Source organism: Microcaecilia unicolor, chromosome 11, assembly GCF_901765095.1.
Source record: "Microcaecilia unicolor chromosome 11, aMicUni1.1, whole genome shotgun sequence".
Taxonomy (NCBI): domain Eukaryota; kingdom Metazoa; phylum Chordata; class Amphibia; order Gymnophiona; family Siphonopidae; genus Microcaecilia; species Microcaecilia unicolor.
The window spans coordinates 144,403,869-144,429,148 of record NC_044041.1 but is presented as its reverse complement, the minus strand read 5'-3'; the positions used below and the strand labels follow the sequence as shown (position 1 = coordinate 144,429,148).

The following is a 25,280-nucleotide window of genomic DNA, read 5'->3' as shown; positions in this document are numbered from 1 at the left end:
TATTTGCTTTCTTAGACGCCACTGTACAGTGAGCGGAGGGTTTCAATGTATCATCAATAATGACACCTAGATCCTTTTCAAGGGTGGTGATTCCTAATGTGGAATCTTGCATCACATATTCCTTCTCATATAACCCCTGGGTGGTTATTCTTTACCCCTATGTGCAAACCTTGGAAACAAAGCCACTCCTTACTTCCCTAGGTCTCCCCCACAGGTACCACAACCCAACCAACACCTCCTCCAGGAGACCTCTGTACTCTGGGCCTCCCTGAACTACTCAACTCCAGGGCATTTAACCACCTCCCGTCTGAGCTCTACCCCTCCAAGTCAGCCTCTGACATGGCAGGTTAGTGCCACCTAATGTAAAGTGGCTTAACTGCAACATCAGCGAGGGAGTGCTATTATCTTGTTCTCTAGGTGCCCTTTTTGCCCCCTTCCAGTGGTCCAAATTTACTCCTCTGCAGATCTTTGACTATAGAAACTGCTTTCAAATTATTACCTTATTGTATATCTAACTTGCCATTTCTTATGCTCTTTCCCATCTATGAGACAGCATGGCCAGAGCCGGTGGATTCCGAGAACTTCCTCTTACACTGGGATGACCGATGTGGAAGAGTACTGGATGCCATAGCACCCATCAGAGCAAGGACCAGAAAGCGGGCCACCGCTGCCCCTTGGTTTAACGATGACCTTAAAAAACTAAAAACCATTAGCAGAAGACTTGAACGGGCATGGAGAAAGTGTCAGGACACTCATCATCTCACTGCATGGAAACAATCGCAGAGAATGTACAAATATGCACTTAGGCGAGCTAGAAAACTTTACTACAAAACCAAGATTGGGCCGGACTACAAAGACACGAAAAAACTATTCCATTTTGTTCACAAATTATTAGATACCACTATGCTCACATCATCCAGTACAGATGTCCCATCTGCTGCTAGCCTGGCCAAATATTTCAAGGAAAACATTGAAACATTACAGAGTTCCTTACCACTGAAAAATTCTAGCGTAAGTGATTTCATCAATGGCCTGGATCCGGGTCCAGTAGAACACCCAGCTGACCGCTCTTTCTCAGACTTCAAACCACTTTCTGTGGATTCAGTCAAGCAGGAGCTCCACAGATTCTCCAGGAAGTTTTGCAGACTAGATATTTGTCCGACTTACTTGCTCCAATGTGCTCCTAATTGCTTCCTTGTAGATTTAACACTTCATATTAACTATATGCTAGGCAGTGGAAAGTTCTCAGAGAATTACGGAAATATCTTACTCACCCCAATTCCAAAGCATGCAAAGAAAAAACGCGACAATCTTACCAACTATCGGCCGATTGCTATCCCGCTCTTCGTGAAATTAATGGAGAGCATGGTGAATAAGCAGTTCAATGAGTACCTGGACAAGTTCAATATTTTGCATGATTTGCAGTCGGGATTCCATCCACTTCATAGCACTTCCGTGCTCATCACACTCCTGACCAACTTTAAGCGGGAAATAGCAGTCGGGAAGAGCATTCTACTATTGCAATTTGACATGTCCAGCGCTTTTGACATGGTGAACCATCGCATCTTACTACAGTTATTCAATTACTTTGGCGCCAGTGGAAACGTATTAGCATGGCTGGAAGGTTTCTTAACATCAAGAACCTATCAAGTGCACTCCAGCTCAAGCTTATCTCCTATCTGGAAGGCAGCTAGCGGTGTGCCACAGGGCTCCCCACTTTCGCCGACTCTCTTCAACATCATGCTGGTCCCTCTGGCCACTGCCCTATCCAAACTTGGTCTTAACCCGTTTATTTATGCTGATGACATCACTATCTCTATTCCTTTTAAAGCAGACCTTAGCGAGATCCATGAGGAACTACAACTTGGATTACACACCATGCTCGATTGGGCCAACTCCTTTCAGTTCAAGCTCAATACTGAGAAAACACATTGCCTCACTCTTTCCTCCCCTTATAACAAATATGCACCGCAAGCCTTAATTACTCCTGAGCTTACCCTCCCAATCTCTGAATCCCTGAAAATCCTAGGAATGATAGTCGATCGAAACTTAACGTTGGAGCAACATATGACTTCTACCGTCAGAAGCATGTTCTTCACGTTTTGGAAACTTAAACGCATAAAACCATATTTTCCTAGAGACGTCTTTCGCACTTTAGTGCAATCACTGGTCATTAGCCGATTCGATTATTGCAATGGCATCTACTCAGGGTGCAAAGATGTGCTTCTGAAAAAACTACAGACAGCTCAGAATAGGGCTGCCAGGCTCGTTTATGGTGCATCTAGATTTGAAAGTACAAGGCCTCTGCGAGAGAAACTGCACTCGCTTCCTGTCAAACACCGTATCAGTTTTAAAATTTGCGCTCTGGTGCATAAAACCATCTATGGTGAAACCCCTGCATACATGGACACCCTAATCAACTTGCCACCAAGGAACTCCCACAGATCTTCACGAACATACTTAAACCTCCATTATCCAGTATATAATGGACTTAAATACAAAAGCACCTATGCATCAACTTTCTCCTACTCTAGCGCTTATCTCTGGAATGAACTGCCTAAACTGGTGAAATTTACTACTGATCACCCTACTTTCAAAAAGTGCCTCAAGACCTTTCTATTTGGCAAAGCGTATGCATCACTCCCGCCAGGCATCTCTACCTTCTGATCTGTCTTACCCCGGTGTCACATTACTCACCGCTGCTCTCGTTTACTTTACCTCGCTTTGCTTTTTTCCCATTATACTTCTAGGACATTAATTGTTTGACCCCTGACATGCTGTGTTTTTATGTGGATTGTTGCAAGCCACATTGGGCCTGCCCATGGGTGGGAAATTGTGGGATATAAATGCTGTAAATAATTAAAATAAATAAATTCTTCTCCTTTAGATTTTTCTTATTTTTAAAAGATTGATGAAAGACAATTTAGCTTTAATAATGAAAATGGAAAATTTGAAAAATTCAGTAAGACACTCAGGGGCATTTTCGAAAGAGAAGGATGGCAATCTTCCGACACAAATCAAAAGCCAATTTTGGGCGCCCTCAACTGCTTTCTGTCGCGGGGATGACCAAAGTTCACGGGGGCGTGTCGGTACCGTACCAAAGGCGGAACTGGGGCGTGATTAAGAGATGGGCGTCCTCGGCTGATAATGGAAAAAAGAAGGGCGTCCCTGAAGAGAATTTGGCCGACTTTACTTAGTCCATTTTTTTTCACGACCAAGCCTCGAAAAGGTACCCGAAATAACCAGATGACCACCGGAGGGAATCAGGGATGACCTCCCCTTACTCCCCCCCAGTGGTCACCAACCCCCTCCCACCCAAAAAGAAAAAATTCAAAAACATTTTTTGCCAGCCTCTTTGCCAGCCTCAAATGTCATACCCAGCTCCATCACAGCAGTATGCAGGTCCCTGGAGCAGTTTTAGTGGGTGCAGTACACTTCAGACAGGCGGATCCAGGCCCATCCCCCCCCCCCCCCCCCCCCCCACCTGTTACACTTGTGCTGGTAAATGGGAGCCCTTTAAAACCCACCCGAAACCCACTGTACCCACATGTAGGTGCCCCCCTTCACCCCTTAGGGATATTGGTAGTGGTGTACAGTTGTGGGGAGTGGGTTTTGGGGAGGAGGGGTTGGGGGGCTCAGCACACAAGGTAAGGGAGCTATGTACCTGGGAGCAATTTCTGAAGTCCACTGCAGTACCCCCTAGGGTGCCCGGTTGGTGTCCGGGCATTTGAGGGGGACCAGTGCACTATGAATGCTGGCTCCTCCCACGACCAAAGGGTTTGGATTTGGTCATTTTTGAGATGGGCATCCTCGGTTACCATTATGGCCGAAAACCGGGGACGACCATCTCTAAGGTCGACCTAAATGTTGAGATTTGGGCGTCCCCGACCGTATTATCGAAACGAAAGATGGACGCCCATCTTGTTTCGATAATTCAAGTTTCCCCGCCCCTTTGCCGGGATGTTCTTAGAGATGGGCGTCCCTGTTCGAAAATGCCCCTCATAATAACGTACCAATAATTAATTTCCCAAAACTACCTATGGTATCCCCTAAAGATATGTTTAAATACTGAGGGGGGTCTTTTACAAAGGGGCTGTTTTTAGCACACGCTAATCATTAGTGTGCACTAAACACTAGAGACACCCATAGGAATATAAGGGCGTCTCTAGTGTTTAGTACACACTTATTTTTAGCGTGAACTAAAAACGCTAGCGCTCCTTTGTAAAAGGGTCCTAAGAACTAGAAATTCTCCAAGTTCCGGAAAAGTCTATGCCTCCATTTTACAAAGTTTTTTTAATTTACCATTAGGCAAAAAACATTCTTCCTGCCCTTGAGTGGAAGGGGGCTTAGTTATGGATACTTTCAATATTTTCTCTTTGTTGACTTTCAGTATTTCCTCTTTGTTAGAGCTGTCTGATTGAGATTGTAAGTTTTTCAAACACCAATCAGGATAACACAATCAGGATTTTTCCTAATGTTACCAAAGAAACTCGGGGTTGAAGGATGCGGCAGTTGGGAGCACTTTTCTTGTTAAAATATCCTTGTAAATACATAGTTAATAAATATTTCATAAATATTTATATATTTATAACATATTCATAACAAATAAATATAACAAATATAACAAATACATTATTTTAACTAATAAATATAAATATAAAAAAATAAATAAATAGTTAAATAGAGAGCTATTAAGATTTGTTTTGTCTTTTGGAACCAACTCAACTGTCTGCCTTCATTAACAGCAAGAGGGTAAATATGTCTGCCCCATCAGATGAAACGTCTGGTTAGGAATTTGAGGGAACAGAATACCTAACATTGAGTGTTACATAGTAACATAGTAGATGACGGCAGAAAAAGACCTGCATGGTCCATCCAGTCTGCCCAACAAGATAAACTCATATGTGCTACTTTTTGAGTATACCTTACCTTGATTTGTATCTGTCATTTTCAGGGCACAGACCGTATAAGTCTGCCCAGCCCTATCCCTGCCTCCCAACCACCGGCTCTGGGACAGACCGTATAAGTCTGCCCAGCAATATCCTTGCCTCCCAACCACCAGCCTCGCCTCCCACCACCGGCTCTGCCACCTAATCTCAGCTAAGCTTCTGAGGATCCATTCCCTCGGAACAGGATTCCCTTATGTCTATCCCACGCATGCTTGAACTCCGTGTTCTATTTGTATTTTCCTATTGTGCTCCTCCCATAATTTTGAGGACTGGATGTTAAATAATATTTAGTTTTTCAAGGTGATGTTTCACTTGCTTTTTAAAATTTTCTCTAGATTTCTGTACAAGTGTAATTTGCTTGGAATATAATGTTAACTCCAATAGCACACTTTAGTAAAAGGACCCCTTGGTTAATAGTTGTAAAATATTAATAAAAATAAAATTTTACACTTGATCTTAGCCAATAGGCTAAGAAGCAATAGAAAAAATAAAAATGTTAAGAGCCTTTTTTTTTTTTGCTTTAGTAGCCTAGTGCAGCAAACTTTGATCCTGGGGAACTCGGTTCGATTCTCACTGCAGTTGCTTGTGACTCTGGACAAGTCTCCACTGCCCCAGGTACAAATAAGTACCTGTATATACTATGTAAACTGCTTTGAATGTAGTTGCAAAAACCACAGAAAGATGGTATTATCAAGTCCCATTTTCCTTTCCCATAAATTACGTCGGCAGTCATTTGGTTTTCTTTGACATTTATACACATATTTTTTTTTTAATCTTTAATTTTTTTTTATTATTATACTTTTAACATCCTTCATACAAAACTTTTTCCAATTATGACAATAACATGGGCAAATGATATATGAATTACAAAACCACAATGCAAATATATCCTGCACATTTGCCTCGACATTAATCTTCTTAACCTTTGTCATTAATACATAACCATACCAAACTGGTGAAATTTTTATTATTTATTTATTTACCCCCTCCCACTCCCCTCCCCCCCAACAAACTCCTCAACACCCTGATTTGCCCTGTGTTTTCTTCAGGACAACCTCCCCAACACCGCCCCTCACTTATGACCGTCCCTCCCTCACCCCATCAACACACATGTCCCCCCAATTCACATCTCCTCCTTTTCAAATGCGAGACAAAGATTGTAGAAAGCCCTTCCCTACGATATGCCGTAAAATGTCCCATCAGTATCAACTGCCCTAGCTTACGCTTCCAATCTCCTAGAACTGGGGGGTCCTTTTTTTCCCAGTGCAACGCTATGAGACACTTTGCCGCTAACCCTCAACGCAACATTTTGCCATCTCCCCATGAGGCCCTCTCATTATGCAGACCCAGCAGGCATACTGAGGGGCAGCATACGAAAGAAATCCCCAATATAGTAACTAGCGCTTTTAAGCCAAAAAGGTTTTATCAACATACATTTCCACCATATATGCAGAAATGTACCCCTTTGGGACTTACAACTCCAGCACATATCAGATGCACTAGGATGCATCTGCTTCAATCTTTCGGGTGAATAGTACCATCGAGTAAGTACCTTATAAGCATTTTCCTGCACCAATGCACACACTGAGGCCTTCTGTATCTCCCCACAAATTATTTCCCATTCTCTACTCGAGAACATACAATTCAACTCCGCCTCCCATGCTCCCTGAAAACTAAATGTTTTGGGATTCCATCCACTAATATCCTATATAATAATTCTCACCACCAACGTTCTAATGAGTATCTGCCTATGTCCGTGGCTCCTGGAGTTGCTGAGCTAGGCTCAGTAGCCAGGCTGACGCCACTCACAGCTGATTCTCAGGCGGTGGAGGAGTAGGGAAACATGCTGGGAATCAGCTGTGAGTGTGCTGCTCAAACACCCCCTCGGAGCATCACCCAAGCCCCCCCCCCCCACCGGCACATCAAACACTCCCCCCCCCCCCAAGCACATCAACCCCCTCGCCACCCGCAGCCGCCATTGGTAATGCTGTCCAGCCGCTGCTGCTTCTCCTGTTGAGCAGCAGCGGCCGCTACAAAAAGAAAAAAAGCCATAAATGTTTTTAAACAACAAGCATGGCACCGTAGACAGCCATCAGGCATTGGCTGTTGGCTCTGCAGCCGCTCCTCCTCTCGCCTCCACGTCACTGCCCCTGGAGTAAGACCCCGGAGGAGCACAGCGACATGAGAGGCGAGAGGAGGAGTGGTTGCAGAGCCGACAGCCAATGCCTGTCTGCGGTGCCGCGCTTGATGTTTAAAAACATTTATGGCTTTTTTTCTTTTTGTAGCGGCCGTTGCTGCTCAACAGGAGAAGCAGCAGCGGCCGAACAGCGTTACCAGTGGCAGCTGCGGGTGGCGAGAGGGTTGATGTGTGCGGGGGGGGGGGGGGGGGGAAGGTCACTGGACATGGGTGGGTGGAGGGGGGCAGGGGGGAGGAGGAGGGGAGGGTCGCTGGACATGGGTGGCTGGGGGGGGCAGGGGAGAGGGAGGTGGAGAGGGGTCCTGGGACTAGAGAGGTGGAGATGGGGAGAGGGGCCCTGCGAGAGGTGGGGGTGTTGGACCTGCGAGAGGGGGGGTGGGGGACACACTCACTCACTGTCTCTCACATACACTGTCTCTGACACACTCTATCTCTCTGTCACACACACACAGTCTCACACACACAGATACTCTGTCTCTCACACACTCTCTCTCTCTCTCTCTCACACACACGCCGAGGAAAACCTTGCTAGCGCCCGTTTCATTTCTGTCAGAAACGGGCCTTTTTTACTAGTATCTATATATCACATAAACTGGCCTAGGTAATCTCCGCAAAAGGACCCACAAATTTTCCAGACTTTCCAGTTTGCGGGGATCTTCTCGCTGCCAACCCAAAGTATACAAATAACACTGAATTTGTAAATAGGAGAAAAAAATCCCCTTTAGGAAGAGCATACAAGGAGCGCAAAGTTTCAAAGTCCACTACCCCCCCCCCCCCCCCAGTATAACATCTCTAAAGCAAGTCAAGCATAGTTGTTCCCAGCGAATAAATGTAACATTCTCCCTCCCAACCCCAAAATTCAGTTCCCACTGTATCGAAGCCAGTGAAGACGTCCGATCTAATTGTCCCCATCCTTTCCTTATTCTTCCCCATATTCCCATTAAGTGTCATAGAAATGGATTTTGTATCCCAACCATTATTATGCCCATGCCATCAGAAGTCCACAAACAAGAACTCAATAACCGATGAGGGCAATAGGATTGATCCAACCGGATAGCCGGTTTAGATTTCCCCTTCTCCCAATGTAAAATCAACCGCATTTGGGCAGCCAAATAATATCATTCAATATTAGGTACCACTCTCCCACCTAGTTCAGGAGCCCCCCCCCCCCCCAATAAATTGGGAAAAGGACCTCTGCAATCGCTGAAGCACCCGCTTCGGTACCGCCACGGGCAAAGATTGGAATAAAAACAGCAACCTAGGCAACACATTCATCTTCACCACTGCAATGCACCCCCACCATGATAGCCACAGCCCCTTCCAGCGGGACAATTCTACCCGAATTTGATCTATCTTGCCATAATTCAAACAAAATACCCTATCCAGGTCCTTTGGGATTTGAATACCCAAATAGTGAATGCTATGAGATGCCCATCTGAATGCAAAAGCAGTTCTCAATCTACTTTCCTCCAGTTGGGATATAGATATCCCCAAAATTTCACTTTTATCCATGTTAACCTTCAGACCTGCAAACCTCTCAAATTCCCAAAATACCTCCAACACTATGGGCAATGTCAGACCGGGGTCTTTAATATAAAGTAACACATGATTTGCGAAAAGGGCTATTCGATGCTCCTCCCCCACCTTAATTCCCCAAATATCTGGGTGCTGACGTATCAACTCAGCCAGAGGCTCTATATACAGCGCAAATAAAAGGGGTGATAGTGGACATCCCTGCCTAGTCCCCCTTCCAACTGGAAAGAATGATGTATATCCTCCATTAATGTTAAAACATTACTTCGGGGCCGCATATAATGTCTCTATCCAGGCACCAAAATTAGCTCCTAGACCCATGTGATGCATCACCTCTCGCAAAAACTGCCAACAGCGCCACACCCACTGAAGAACTCTGTGCTTCCCAAATCAAATGAAGAGCACGCCTAATATTATCACCTACCTGATGCCTTGGGATAAATCCTGATTGATCTATATGGAACAATTGCGGCAACACCCTGGTCAATCTGTTGGCTAAAACCTTAGCCAGGATCTTCGCATCAACATTCACGAGAGAAATGGGTCTATAGTATCCACACACAGTGGGATCCTTCCCCAGCTTGGGTAGGACTGTTGCCCCTGCCTCAGACATAGAAGGTGGTAATCCATTGCCCTCCTGGACTCCATTACCCACCCTTACCAACAAATCCCCTAACTCCACTACAAAGCACTTGTAAAACCTTGCCGTAAACCCATCCAACCTTGGGGCCTTACCATTCGAAAGTCTCCTAATAACCCCTTTTACCTCACCTAGTCTGATGGGCTCTCTCAATTGCTCTCTCTCTGCCTCATTAAGTGTTTTTAAAGGGATATGATCCAAATATTGAGCTATCGCCATGACCGATTCCCTGTCTGATGCACAATTTAAACCTGATAGTATTTCAGAAAGCGTTTTTCAATATCGTATACTGCCAACCGCCCTTGTTATAACTTATCTTCTGAATACTAGACCTCGCTCTCCGAGCCCGAACACAGCAAGATAACATTGCACTCAATTTATTAGCAAATTCAAAGTGTTGCTGCCTAAGTTTAGTTCTCATAAAATCTACTCCCACCATCTGAAGTTGAGCCAATTCCCCTCTCACTATTTTCAGTTCTTCCCAAATCTGTGGAGTAGGAGTCCTCTTATGTTGGTTTTCTAAGCACAATAACCTAGTATGCAAACTGAGTGAATATTGCCCTCGTTCTCTCTTCTTTCATGCACCCCATCTTATTAAGGTCTCCCGCACTGTTGCTTTTAAAGCGTCCCATAAAACCCCATCAGATACTTCCCCATTATCGTTAAACTGGCAAAATTCACATATAGTATAACCAGTGTTTTTGTTGTAGAAAAAAAGGTGCCGGTACTCATTATGGGCGGGGTCACCACATATGGCTCCACCCCTATGATAACCACACCCACATTAGCCACAATGAGGGTGTGGTTATCATGGCGCATATAAACAGACATCATTGAAAATATTATACTAGTATAGGTGAAAAAATAATAACGTGATTTTTTCCATTATAAATAATTTCTGTAAGCTGTTACAGCTCCAGTATACCCAGTGCAAAATAAGATAGCAGATGTAAATTATCAAACTGGACATATTTCAAACACTAAAATGAAAATAAAATGTTTTTTTCTACCTTTGTCGTCTAGTGACTTTGTTTTTCTATCCATATTGGTCCCAGTCTCTGATTCTGCTCCTTAACTCCATTTCCAGGGCTTCCTTTCCATTTATTTCTTTCCTTTCCTCCTTTCTTCTTCATTTCTGGCCCTACATCTATAAGTAAAAGCTGGGTTCTCCTCCATGGAATTGACTGGAGGAGGTATAACGTGGATCCAGCTTTTGCCTATTTTCTCCATCCATGTGCAGTTTTTCTCCTCTCTTCCCTTTCCCTCATCTCCATCCATGTGCATCTTCTTCTTTTTTCTTTCCTCCCCTCCATCCATGTCCAGCACTTCTCCTCTCTTCCCTCCCCTGTATCCATATAAAGCAATAATTCTCTCTCCCCTCTCCTCCATCCAAGTCCAGCATTTCTCTTCTCACCCTGCTAACCCCTCCATCCATCCATGTCCAGCAATTCTCCGCTATCTCCTGCTCTCCTCTCCATCCATTTCTCCTTCCTTTCTTCCCTGCCCTCCCATCCATGTGTATCTCCTTCCTCTCTTCCCTCCCCTCCATTCATGTCCAGCATGTCTCCTCTCTCCCCTGCTCTCCCCTCCCATGTCCAGCAATTCTCCTCTCTCCCCTTCCCTCCTCTCTCATCCATGCCCAACGATTCTCCTCTCTCCCCTGCCCTCCCCTTCCATCCATGCCCAGCGAATCTCTCTTCCATGACCTCTCCTCCCATCCATGTCCAGTATGTCTCCTCCTTCCCCTGCCCTCCCCTCCATGTCCAGTGATTCTTCTCTGCCCCCTGTCCTCCCCTGCCATCCATGTCCAGCGATTCTCCTCTCTCCCCTGCCCTCCCCCTCCATGTCCAGCAATTCTCTCATCCCTGCCCTCCTCTCCATGTCCAGCGATTCTCCTCTCTCCCCTGCCCTGTCCTCCCATACATGTCCAGCAATTCTCTCTTCCCTGCCCTCCCCTCCCATCCATGTCCAGTATGTCTCCTCTCTCCCCTGACCTCCCCTCCCATCCATGTCCAGCGATTTTCCTCTCTCCCTTGCCCTCCCCTTCCAACCATGTTCAGCGAATCTCTCTTCCATGAGCTCTCCTCCCATCCATGTCCAGTATGTCTCCTCCTTCCCTTCCCTCCATGTCCAGTGATTCTTCTCTGCCCCCTGTCCTCCCCTGCCATCCATGTCTAGCGATTCTTCTCTGCCCCCTGTCCTCCCCTGCCATCCATGTCCAGCGATTCTTCTGTGCCCCGTCCTCCCCTGCCATCCATGTCCAGCGATTCTCTCATCCCTGCCCTCACCTCCATGTCCAGCGATTCTCCTCTCTCCCCTGGCCTCCCCCCTCCCCATCCATGTCCAGCAATTCTCTCATCCCTGCCCTCCCCTCCATGTCCAGCAATTCTCTCTTCCCTGCCCTCCCCTCCCATCCAGGTCCAGTATGTCTCCTCTCTCCCCTGACCTCCCCTCCCCATCTATGTCCAGCAATTCTCTCTTCCCTGCCCTCCCCTCCATGTCCAGCGATTCTCCTCTCTCCCCTGCCCTCCCATTGATGTACAGCAATTCTCTCTTCCCTGCCCTCTCCTCCCATCCATGTCCAGCGATTCTCCTCTCCATGACCAGCAATTCTCTCATCCCTGCCCTCCCCTCGATATCCAGCGATTCCCCTCTCTCCCCTGCCCTCCCATCGATGTCCAGCGATTCTCCTCTCTCCCCTTCCCATGTCCAGCGATTCTTCTTCCCCCAGCCCATTCTCCTCCCAGCCCTTCCTCCTTCCCCACTGCCTGCCAGCGAAGTGATTGAAAGGATGCAGCGTCAGACTCAGCAGCGCGAACGGTGCAGTGATTGAGAGAGGCTGGCAGTGTCGGAGCTTCCCTCTGCGAGTCCCGCCTATGCGGAAACAGGAAGTTGAAACAACGTAGGCGGGACTCGCAGAGGGAAGCTCCGATGCTGCCAGCCTCTCTCAATTGCTGCTTGCACCGTTCGCGCTGCCGAGTCCGACGTAGTAGTAAGTAGGGGAGTGAGAGGAAGGGTGTAGGACCCTCCGGGGGGGGGGGGGGGGGGAGGTGCCGGCATGTACCGGCATAAAATAAGCACTGAGTATAACTAACCTCTTTCCGCAGCTTCTCCTCCCCCAACAATGATTAATTCTCCAAAAACCCCACTTCCCAGAATGACCTATTCCATTAAGCTTAATCCACACTGGAGCATGATCCGAGATTCGTATATTACCAATATTAGCCTCAGCCACTGTGCCCCACCCATTACGGTGAGTCCACAACCCATCTATGCGAGTGTAAGTTTGAGTGGCATGTGAGTAGAAAGTGTAATTACGTTGCACTCCATGTAGCAATCTCCAACAGTGTACCATTTGTAAAGCCTGTACAAACTGCAATAATGGTATGTGATTGGGACCACTATAATGCCCACCCCCAGTCGAGTGATCTAGGCAAGCATCAGGGGCCACATTGAAATTGCCTCCCATCACCACTTGTCCCCTAACAAATACCTGGAGCTCCCCCAGCAATGTTTGAAAAAATGATGGCTGACCCACATTCAGGGCATATAAATTAATCAATGTAAGCTCCTGACCTTGCAGAAAACCACACAGGGCTACACATCTACCACTCGAGTCACGAAACTCCTTTTGTATAGGATACCCGCAATTTTGCCTAAGTAGAATGGCCACTCCCCCAGTCCGTTTAGCCCCTATCCCCTGATGGAACACCACCTCCCTGAAGGGCTTCCGATGCAACATATGAGCATCCCGCGGTCTTAAATGTGTTTCTTGCAGGAATACCACATCCCACTTCAGTCTAGTCAGTTCCTTAAAAACCATACTTCACTTACCCGGATTATTTAGGCCATTTACATTCCAAGTCCCCATCATTAATGATTCCCCATTCCCACCCCCCTGCCCACCAAAATTGCCCGTAGAAGCAGACCCCTTATTAACCCCTGTTGACCCCTCCCCCCTCTGAACCCGACCCAAATCCCCACCCCTACCCACCTCTTCCTCTCCCCTCAAATCTGCTGATCGCTTCCCCAATAGATCAGCCATCCCCAGAGGAATAAACTCACTCTCCAGGAGGCTTATACCTACACCAACTAAATTTCCAAGGTATCCCCAATACCACCTTTCACCTCCTCTCTCACTTGCATCCTCCACCTCCCCCCAAATGTCAATCCATACACTCTCCCATGCATCTCACAACACTCATCGCACCCTAATAAAAACTCATTTCAATCTTAAAATAACAAATAAAATTTTGACACTACCCATATTATCAAACGCATCCCCTGCACTCCAGAGCCACATTCATCCCCCCCCCCCCGCCAAAAAAAAACAAACAAATGTCAAAATGATAAATCACAATGTTCAATTCGACCTTCAATTGTTCCGTGAAACACTCATCAAGACACATGCTTGCAAGATTTCTTCCCTCAGCCAACAGAATGCTGCCATGCTGAGTCCGCTATGGGTTCCATAAATGACCCCAAGGTTACGCGCTGATGAGACAGGAAGGATGAGAGTGTTATCCACAGAAATAGAGAATGGGGGAGGAGGAGAGGTTGGTTTAGGGGGAAAGATAAGAAGCTCAGTGGAGTCGGTCCAGAGGGCGACTATGAAATTAGTAAGCGGTCTTGAATGCAAAAATTAAAGGAACAGGCTTATGAACCTCAACATGTATATACTGGAAGAGAGGAGGGAGAGAGGAGACATGATAGAAACGTTTAAATATCTCAAAGGCATTTATGTACAGGAAGACAGCCTTTTTCAAATGAAGGAGAGCTCTGGAATGAGGGGGCATATGACAAAGTTGAGAGGGAATAGGCTTAGGAGCAACCTGAGGAAGTATTATTTCAAACAAAGGGTGGTGGAGGCGTGGAATGGCCTCCCTCTGATCCCATTCCCACCCACCTTCTTAATGCCATCTCTCCTACTCTTATTCCTTTTATCTGTCACATTCTCAACCTCTCACTTTCCACTGCGACTGTCCCTGCTGCCTTTAAACATGCTGTGGTCACACCTCTCCTTAAGAAGCCTTCACTTGACCCTACTTGTCCCTCTAATTACCGACCCATCTCCCTCCTTCCTTTTCTCTCCAAATTACTTGAGCGTGCTGTTCACCGCCGCTGCCTTGATTTTCTCTCCTCACATGCTATTCTTGACCCATTACAATCTGGTTTTCGCCCTCTCCACTCAACCGAAACTGCGCTTACTAAAGTCTCCAATGACCTATTACTGGCTAAATCCAGAGGTCAATATTCCATCTTCATTCTTCTTGATCTTTCTGCTGCTTTTGACACTGTCGATCACAGCATACTTCTCGATACCCTGTCCTCACTTGGATTCCAGGGCTCTGTCCTTTCCTGGTTCTCTTCCTACCTCTCCCTCCGCACCTTTAATGTTCACTCTGGTGGATCCTCTTCTACTTCTATCCCTCTGCCTGTCGGCGTACCTCAGGGTTCTGTTCTTGGTCCCCTCCTCTTTTCTATCTACACTTCTTCCCTTGGTTCATTAATCTCATCCCATGGCTTTTCCTACCATCTCTATGCTGATGACTCCCAAATCTACCTTTCTACCCCTGATATCTCACCTTACGTCCAAACCAAAGTTTCAGCGTGCTTGTCTGACATTGCTGCCTGGATGTCTCAACGCCACCTGAAATTAAATATGACCAAAATCGAGCTTCTCATTTTCCCCCCCAAACCCACCTCCCCGCTCCCCCCGTTTTCTATTTCTGTTGATGGCTCTCTCATTCTCCCTGTCTCCTTAGCTCGAAACCTTGGGGTCATCTTTGACTCTTCTCTCTCCTTCTCTGCTCATATCCAGCAGACCGCCAAAACCTGTCGTTTCTTTCTTTACAACATCCGTAAAATCCGCCCCTTTCTTTCCGAGCACTCTACCAAAACCCTCATCCACACCCTTGTCACCTCTCGTTTAGACTACTGCAATCTGCTTCTTGCTGGCCTCCCACTTAGTCACCTCTCCCCTCTCCAGTCGGTTCAAAACTCTGCTGCCCGTCTCATCTTCCGCCAGGGTCGCTTTACTCATACTACCCCTCTCCTCAAGACCCTTCACTGGCTCCCTATCCGTTTTCGCATCCTGTTCAAACTTCTTCTACTAACCTATAAATGTATTCACTCTGCTGCTCCCCAGTGTCTCTCCACACTCGTCCTTCCCTACACCCCTTCCCGTGCACTCCGCTCCATGGATAAATCCTTCTTATCTGTTCCCTTCTCCACTACTGCCAACTCCAGACTTTGTGCCTTCTGTCTCGCTGCACCCTATGCCTGGAATAAACTTCCTGAGCCCCTACGTCTTGCCCCATCCCTGGCCACCTTTAAATCTAGACTGAAAGCCCACCTCTTTAACATTGCTTTTGACTCGTAACCACTTGTAACCACTCGCCTCCACCTACCCTCCTCTCTTCCTTCCCGTTCACATTAATTGATTTGATTTGCTTACTTTATTTATTTTTTGTCTATTAGATTGTAAGCTCTTTGAGCAGGGACTGTCTTTCTTCTATGTTTGTGCAGCGCTGCGTATGCCTTGTAGCGCTATAGAAATGCTAAATAGTAGTAGTAGTAGTAAAAAGGCATGGGATAAGCATGTGGGATTGCTTAGGAACAGGAAGAATTAGGGGTTACAGAGAATGGGCAGACTGGATGGGTCATATGGCCTTTATCTGCCGTCATGTTTCTATATATCTATTTCCAAATTATCCGTAGACACTGTTTTATGAAGCGTTCTAATATCATCTTTAAGCGCACTGATTGCATCCTCCACCTCGCTTACTCAGGTGCCCATATAGTGAAGTTACTTACCTGCAGCAGGTATTCTCCGAGGACAGCAGGCTGATTGTTCTCACATGTGGGTGACGTCCATGGCAGCCCCAGGTCCGGAGTGGAGGAGTGGCCTAGTGGTTAGGGTGGTGGACTTTGGTCCTGGGGAACTGAGGAACTGAATTCGATTCCCATTTCATGCACAGGAAGCTAATTGTGACTCTGGTCAAGTCACTTAACCCTCCATTGCCCCAGGCACAAATAAGTATCTGTATACAATATGTAAGCCGCATTGAGCCTGCTATGAGTGGGAAAGCGCGGGGTACAAATGTAACAAAAAAAATAAAAATAAAAAATAAAATCTTCCTAGCAACAAAGGTTGCTAAAGCCTTCGAGCGCACAAGTGCACGCCGCGCATGCAAGGCCATCTTCCCACCCGTTGCGCGAGAGTCCCGCTTCAGTCAACTTATGAATTGAACCAAAGAAACAACTCCAAAGGGGAGGAGGGCGGGTTGGTGAGAACAATCAGCCTGCTGTCCTCTGAGAATACCTGCTACAGGTAAGTAAGTTCGCTTTCTCCGAGGACAAGCAGGCTGCTTGTTCTCACATGTGGGTATCCCCAGCCCCCAGACTCACTCAAAACAACAAACAGGGTCAATTGGGCCTTGCAACGGCGAGGACATAACAAAGATTGACCTACGAAGAAACATCTAACTGAGAGTGCAGCCTGGAACAGAATAAAAATGGGCCTAGCGGGGTGGAGTTGGATTCTAAACCCCGAACAGATTCTGCAGCACCGAATGCCCAAACCGACTGTCGCATCGGGTATCCTGCTGAAGGCAGTAATGAGATGTGAATGTGTGGACTGATGACCAAGTCGCAGCCTTGCAAATCTCTTCGATAGTGGCTGACTTCAAGTGGGCCACTGACGCTGCCATGGCTCTAACACTATGAGCCGTGACATGACACTCAAGAGGCAGCCCAGCTTGGGCGTAAGTGAAGGAAATGCAATCTGCTAGCCAATTGGAAATGGTGCATTTCCCGACAGCCACTCCCCTTCTGTTGGGGTCAAAAGAAACAAACACTTGGGTGGACTGAAGGGGCTTGTCCGTTCCACATAGAAGGCCAATGCTCTCTTACAATCCAATGCATGCAACTGACGCTCAGCAGGGCAGGTATGAGGACGGGGAAAGAATGTTGGCAAGACAATTGACTGGTTCAGATGGAACTCCGACACCACCTTCGGCAAGAACTTAGGGTGAGTGCGGAGAACTACTCTGTTATGATGAAATTTAGTATAAGGAGCATGGGCTACCAAGGCTTGAAGCTCACTGACTCTACGAGCTGAAGTAACAGCCACCAAGAAAATGACCTTCCAGGTCAAGTACTTCAGATGGCAGGAATTCAGTGGCTCAAAAGGAGCTTCCATCAGCTGGGTGAGAATTTATTTATTTATTTATTTATTGCATTTTTATCCCACATTTTCCCACCTTTTTGCGGGCTCAGTGTGGCTTACAATAAGATATGAATAATAGAAATACATTTGTTACAAATTGGTTATGGATTACATTGTACAGAGTTGTGCGAGACATTCGAATATCATTAGGAATATAACAATGGGACATCAACATAGAAACATTGGAAGGAGACAATGGGAAGCTAAAAGGGCAGTGTTGTTGAGATCCCATGACACTGTAGGAGATTTGACAGAGGGCTTTGACAAAAGCAGACCTCTCATGAATCGAACAACTAAAGGCTGCCAAGAGATAGGCTTACCCTCCACACGATAATGAAAAGCACTAATAGCACTAAGATGAACTCTTACGGAGTTGGTCTTAAGACCAGACTCTGACAAGTGCAGAAGGTATTCAAGCAGGGTCCTGTGTAGAACAAGAGCGAGGATCTAGGGCCTTGCTGTCACATCAGATGGCAAACCTTCTCCATTTGAAAGAGTAACACCTCTTTGTGGAATCTTTCCTGGAAGCAAGCAAGACTCGGGAGACACCCTCAGAAAGACCCAAGAAGGCAAAATCTACGCTCTCAACATCCAGGCCGTGACAGCCAGAGACTGGAGGCTGAGATGCAGAAGCGCCCCCTCATTCTGAGTGATGAGGGTTGGAAAACACTCCACAGTTCTTCGGAGAATAACTCCAGAAGAAAAGGGAACCAAATCTGACGCGGCCAGAAAGGAGCAATCAGAATCATGGTTCCTCGGTCTTGCCTGAGTTTCAGCAAAGTCTTCCCTACTAGAGGTATGGGAGGATACGCATACAGAAGGGCCTGACCCCCAATGTAGGAGAAAGGCATCTGAGGCTAGCCTGTCGTGGGCCTGAAATCTGGAACAGAACTGAGGGACCTTGTGTTTGATCTGAGTGGCAAAAAGATCCACCGAGGGGGTGCCCCACGCTCGGAAGATCTTGCGGACAACTGCCCTGTTGAGAGACCACTCGTAAGGTTGCATTATCCTGCTCAAACTGTCGGACAGACTGTTGTTTATGCCTGCCAGATACGTGGCCTGGAGAAACATGCCGTGATGGCGGGCCCAAAGCCACATCTGGATAGCTTCCCGACACAGGGGGCGAGATCCGATGCCCCCCTGCTTGTTGACACAGTACATGACAACCTGGATGTGCTTGAATTTGGATAATTTGATTGGACAGCCGATCTCTGAAAGCCTTTAGAGCGTACCAGATCACTCGCAACTCCAGAAGATTGAACTGAAGACCTGATTCCTGAAGGGACCAAGCTCCCTGAGTGTGGAGCCCATCTACATGAGCTCCCCACCCTAGGAGAGATGCATCCGTGGTCAGCACTTTTTGAGGCTGAGGAATTTGAAAGGGACGTCCTAAGGTCAAATTGGAGCGAATTGTCCACCATAGCAGGGAATTGTGAAAAGCGGTGGACAACTGGACTGCATCCTCTAGATCCCCAGCAGCTTGATACCACTGGGAAGCTAGGGTCCACTGAGCTGATCTCATCTGAAGACGGGCCATGGGAGTCACATGAACTGTGGAGGCCATATGGCCCAGAAGCCTCAACATCTGCCGAGCTGTGATCTGCTCAGACGCTCTGGCCAAGGAAACCAGTGACAGAAGATTGTCTGCCCTCGCTTCGGGAAGGTCGGCATGAGCCGTCTGCGAGTCCAGTAGGGCTCCTATGAACTCTAGTCTCTGAACTGGAAGAAGGTGGGACTTTGGGTAATTTATGACAAACCCCAGTAGCTCCAGGAGTTGAATACTCATCTGCATTGACTGTAGAGCTCCTGCCTCCGAGGTGTTCTTTACCAGCCAATCTTCGAGATAAGGGAACACATGCACTCCCAGCCTGCGTAGCGACGCTGCAACGACTGCCAGGCATTTGGTGAACACCAGGGGCGCAGAGGTGAGCCCAAAGGGCAGTACACAATGCTGTGTTCCCAGACAGAATCAAAGCTATTGCCTGTGAGCTAACAGTATCGGGATGTGTGTATAAGCATCCTTTAAGTCCAGGGAGCATAGCCAGTCGTTTTTATGAATCATGGGAAGAAGGGTGCCCAGGGAAAGCATCCTGAACATTTCTCAAATCAGATATTTGTTCAGGGCCCTTAGGTCTAGGATGGGACGCATCCCCCCTGTTCTCTTTTGCACAAGGAAGTACCTGGAATAGAATCCCAGCCCTTCTTGCCCTGGTGGCACGGGCTCGACCGCACTGAGGCTGAGAAGAGCAGAGAGTTCCTCTGCAAGTACCTGCCTGTGCTGGAAGCTGAAGGACTGAGCTCCCGGTGGGCAATTTGGAGGTTTGGAGATCAAATTGAGGGAGTATCCCCACTGGACTATTTGAAGAACCCACCGATCGGAGGTTACAAGAGGCCACCTTTGGTGAAAAAATTTTAACCTCCCCCCGACCGGTAGATCGTCCGGCACAAACACTTTGATTGCAGCTATGCTCGCTTGGAGCCAGTCAAATGCCCGTCCCTTGCTTCTGCTGGGGAGCTGCAGGGGCCTGTCGAGGCGCACGCTGTTGACGTGAACGAGTGTGCTGGGGTTGAGCCTGAGCAGGCTGGCGGGAAGGTGGATTGGACCTACACTTATGATAAGTATAGGGAACATTCCTCCTTCCCCCATAAAAATGTCTACCTGATGAGGTAGATGCTGAAGGCACCCGGTGGGAGAGTTTGTCCAGTGCGGTTTCCGGCTGGTGGAGCTGCTCGACCACCTGCTCGACTTTCTCGCCGAAAATATTATCCCCCCGGCAAGGAACATCGCAAGCCGCTGCTAAACTCGATTTTCCAGGTCAGAGGCACGCAGCCATGAGAGTCTGCGCATCACTATACCCTGAGCAGCGGCTCTGGACGCCATATCAAAAGAGTCGTAAGCACCCCTGGACAGGAATTTACGACACGCCTTCAGCTGCCTGACCACCTGCTGAAAAGGCTTGGCCTGCTCCGAAGGGAGCTGATCGACCAAGTCTGCCAGTTGCTTCACATTACTCCACAAGTGAATGCTTGTGAATGACTGAATTTTGGACACGAGCATAGAGAACTGGTAGGCCTTCCTCCCAAAAGAGTCCAAAGTCCGAGCTTCCCGGCCCGGGGGTGCCAAGGTGAAATCTCTTGTACTTTTGGCTCTCTTGAGAGCGGAATCCACAACCGCAGAGTCATGAGGCAACTGGGTCTTCATCAACTCCGGGTCCCCGTGAAACCGATACTGGGACTCAACCTTCTTAGGGATGGTGGGGTTAGACAATGGTTTCATCCAGTTCCTGAACAATGTCTGCTTGAGGACATTATGTAGAGGGACAGTGGATGACTCCTTAGGTGGCGAAGGATAGTCGAGGACCTTGAACATCTCAGCCCTGGGCTCATCCTCAGTTACCACTGGGAAGGGAATGGCCATAGACATTTCCCGCACAAAGGACGAGAAAGACAAACTCTCAGGGGGAGAAAGCTATCTCTCCGGCGAAGGAGTGGGGTCAGAGGGAAGACCACAAGACTCCTCAGAAGAGAAATATTTTGGGTCTTCCTCTGCCTCCCACGAGGCCTCTCCCTCGGTATCGGACAGGAGCTCCCTGACTGCAGTCCAAAGTCGAGCCCATCTCGACGCCAAGGAGCTATGGCCCTGATGGCGATGCAGAGAAGTTGACTCCCGTGTCAGCAGCAATGAAGCTCACCACAAGCGGGGAGCCAGCTGCCGCATCTATCAACGGTACCGTAGGCGCAAGCACCGCTGGTACAGGAACAGACGGTCTCAGCAGCCCTTCCAGGATCCCTGGAAGAATGGCTCGAAGGTGCTCATCAAGAGTGTCTGTCGAGAAAGGCTGTGGGATTGGTGCAGGAGTCGAAGCCAGAATCTGCCGAGGACGAGGCGGCGGTACTGGGCTGTCCAGAGACTGGCGCATCGACACCTCTTGCATGGAGGGTTAGTGGTCCTCCCGGCGTCAACGCTTCCCGAGTGTGAATCCCTCGATGTCCCGGAGCTCTCGGTACCGTGGCGAGAAGGGGACCGATGACGGTGCTTCTTTGCCTTTGCTCGAGGCACGTCACCGGTACCCTTCGGTACTGACGAGGACGTGGAATCCACACATCTCCTCGGGGTCGGGTCCGAAAGAGGTCGGTCCCGATGGTTCTGTACTGCAGGAGCCTTCGAGGCAGGTGGAGACCCACTCGATGGTTCACTGCTGCCAGCCTGTGGGTCTCTGGACAGCCATTACCTGCGCTCCTGACGTCGATGCACTCTCCTGTGCTGATATCGACATCGCCGCCGATCTCGGTACCACTGTGACATCGACGCCGAAGTACCGGGCAAAGCTCCAAACAGATATTCCTGTTGAGCTTGTCTCGACGCTTGTGTCCACTTTTTAAGGCTAAGACACAACTTACACGCGTCGGGGCGATGTTCGGTCCCAAGGCACTGGATACACCACGCATGAGGGCTGGTGCCTGAGATTGCCCGGTTGCACCGAGTGCACTTCTTGAAGCCGCTGGCGATCCTCGATGTCATCGACGGAAAAATAGCGGCGGCAAAATCAAAACTCGTGATGGTGCCAAAAGAAAGGCACACAAAAAATGGAAAACCTGTACAGGCAGCCAACCTGCACACGCAAACAAAAGGAAACTTATATGGAGAAAACTAAGAAATAAAGGAAAACTAAAACTCTTTTTTTTTTTTTACGAAGACACAGCTCAAACGCGAGCCGAAGACAAACGAAAAACGAAGGCTCTTCTTCTCTGGGGCACAGAGCAACTGCGAAACAGCAACTCCTAACCGCGGAAAAAAGAAGACTGAAGCGGGAGTCTTGTGCGACGGGCGGGAAGATGGCCGCGCACCCTCGCGCTCGAAGGCTTTAGCAACCTTTGTTGCTAAGAAGATTTTCCGAACCTGCCGTGGACATCACCCACGTGTGAGAACAAGCAGCCTGCTTGTCCTCGGAGAACTCCAATTTCAGCTTTAATATTCTTTAAAATGTCTTGCATATCCTTTTGGACCCCCACCAGATCAGTTTTAAATTCTTGGAACCAGCCCACCACAACTGATCTAGTGATCTCTCCAGTGTCCGTCGACACCCCATTGCAGCTTCATCCTCCGAGTCAGAGGGAATGAACGCCATCTTTTATGCACTCGAATCTGGCCCCGCCAGGTCTGACTTTGATTTCTCGACGTGTTCCGCCATGAATCTGAATCTTTCCAAGTTTTTCTTTCGCGGCACGATTCTGCAACCTCTCCACCAGCAATTTCAACTTTTCAAAGCTAAGCAATGCCCGGGAATTGCGTTAATTTTCAGTAGCCCCAGCGGAGCCGCTCGTCCATGCTGCTATCAATTCCTCCCTATACGCATATTTCTGAGAAGTTCCGAGAGAAGAGGACTTTACTCTGGTAAGTGAACGCTATTTTGCTTTGTGCTTTGGGAACTTAAAGATTGGGGTTTAAAGGAGGAATTGTAGGTTAGTGTTAGGCAAAATAAAAATATAAAAAGCAAATTTTATCAACTAACCTCCATAGTCTTTTCCACTTAGTTTTAAAAACATTGTACCACAGCATTAACAGACAGAATCTAGCAGGCACTGCAGGATCTCTAGTTTAGTATTAAGGGGGAATAAAAAGAGAGAGAGAGAGGGAAAAGCAAGCTGGACCTAGTTTAGTATTAAGGGGGGAATAAAAAGAGAGAGAGAAAGAGAGAGAAAAGCAAGCATCACTAACTAGTTGCCGTGAAGGGGCATAATCGAACGGAAACGTCTATCTCCATGGGCGTTTATCTCCGAGAACGGGTCCATGAAGGGGCGGACTGAACCGTATTTTCGAAAAACATGGACGTTTATCTTTTTTTGAGCTGGGCGCTTTTGTTTTTCAGCGATAATGGAAACCGAAAGCGCCCAGCTCAAAAACGAATAACTCCAAGACGTTTATTCGTGGGAGGGGCCAGGATTCGTAGTGCACTGGTCCCCCTCACATGCATAAGCATAAAGGAATCCTGTGCCGAAGGAATGGATCCTCAGGAGCTTAGTCAAGATCGGGAGGCGGGGATAGGGCTGGGCAGACTTATACGGTCTGTGCCAGAGCCGATGGTGGGAAGCGGGACTGGTGGTTGGGAGGCGGGGATAGTGCTGGACAGACTTGTACGGTCTGTGCCAGTGCCGGAGTTGGGAGGCAGGGCTGGGGAGGTGAGGATAGTGCTGGGCAGACTTATACGGTCTGTGCCTGTGCCAGAGCCGGTGGTTGGGAGGTGGGGCTGGTGGTTGGGAGGCGGGGATAGTGCGGGGCAGACTTATACGGTCTGTGCCCTGAAGAGCATAGGTACAAATCAAAGTAGGGTATACACAAAAAGCAGCAAATATGAGTTATCTTGTTGGGCAGACTGGATGGACCGTGAGGTCTTTTTCTGCCGTCATCTACTATGTTACTATGCCAGGACACTAACCGGGCACCCTAGGGGGCACTTTTACAAAAACAAAAAAAAAACCAAGGTAAAACAGCTCCCAGGTGCATAGCACCCTTCCCTTGGGTGTTGAGCCCCCCAAATCCCCCTCAAACCCCACTGCCCACAAGTCTACACCATTACTATAGCCCTAAGGGGTGAAGGGGGGCACCTACATGTGGGTACAGTGGGTTTGGGGGGTGGTTTGGAGGGCTCCCATTTACCAGCACAAGTGTAACAGGTGGGAGGGGGATGGGCCTGGGTCCACCTGCCTGAAGTCCACTGCACCCCCTAATAATTGCTCCAGTGACCTGCATACTGCTGCCAGGGAGGTGGGCATGACATTTGAGGGTAAAATAAAAAGTTGTGAAACGGCATATTTTGTGGTGGGAGGGGGTTTGTGACCCTCCAGTGGTCATCTGGTCATTTAGGGCACTTTTTGGGGCCTTATTCGTGGAAAAACAGGGTCCAGGAAAAGTGCCCTAAATTCTCGCTAAAAATGCATATTTTTTTTCCATTATCGGCGAAAGGCGCCCATCTCTGATCGGCCGAAAACCACGCCCCGCCTTCACCACGCTTTCGACACGCCCCCATCAATTTTATTCGCATCCACAACGGAGTGCAGTTGAAAACGTCCAAATTCGGCTTTTGATTATACCGCTTTATTCGTTTTTGTGAGCTAAACGTCTATCTCCCGATTTGGGTCACAATATAGGCGTTTTTCTATTTCGATTATAAGCAGGTTAGTGTACAAACCCTTTTCCCCATATTTTTAAACTGAAATTTTCTCTAGAAATAGGCATTTTCCCATAGTTTTAAACTGAAACCTTTCTAGAGGTAGAAACTAAACAGCCAAAAACTCTTGTTCTAAAAGGCATTTTTTTCTGTTCCTTGGCTGCTGGAGAGGTAGCTCATCCAGTGACCTCAATTAAGTGTTAATTAAGGTGTGGGGAAGTAGAATACTTGCATAGGTTGCTGAGTCAGCTTCAAAGAGCCTGTTTAAAAAAGGCCCCTTAGATTCAAAACTATATAAAGAGGAAAGGTCCCACTCAACTTTCTTTCTGAGAAGTTCCGAGAGAAGAGGACATTTCTCTGGTAAGTAAACGCTATTTTGCTTTGTGCTTTGGGAACTTAAAGATTGAGGTTTAAAGGAGGGATTGTAGGTTAGTGTTAGGCAAAATAAAAATATAAAAAGCAAATTTTATCAACTAATCTCCATAGTATTTTCCACTTAGTTTTAAAAACTTTGTATCACAAAATTAACAGAGAATCTAGCAGGCATTGCAGGATCTAGTTT

At 47.7% G+C, this 25,280-nt stretch overlaps 1 protein-coding gene and 1 pseudogene across 1 annotated transcript in view; both read right to left on the bottom strand.

Moving 5' to 3' along the window:
- The window catches only part of PPP1R37 (protein phosphatase 1 regulatory subunit 37), a 1,040,147-nt gene that overhangs the window by 553,861 nt on the left and 461,006 nt on the right, over positions 1-25,280 (bottom strand).
- LOC115481262 lies at positions 5,291-5,429 on the bottom strand (annotated as a pseudogene).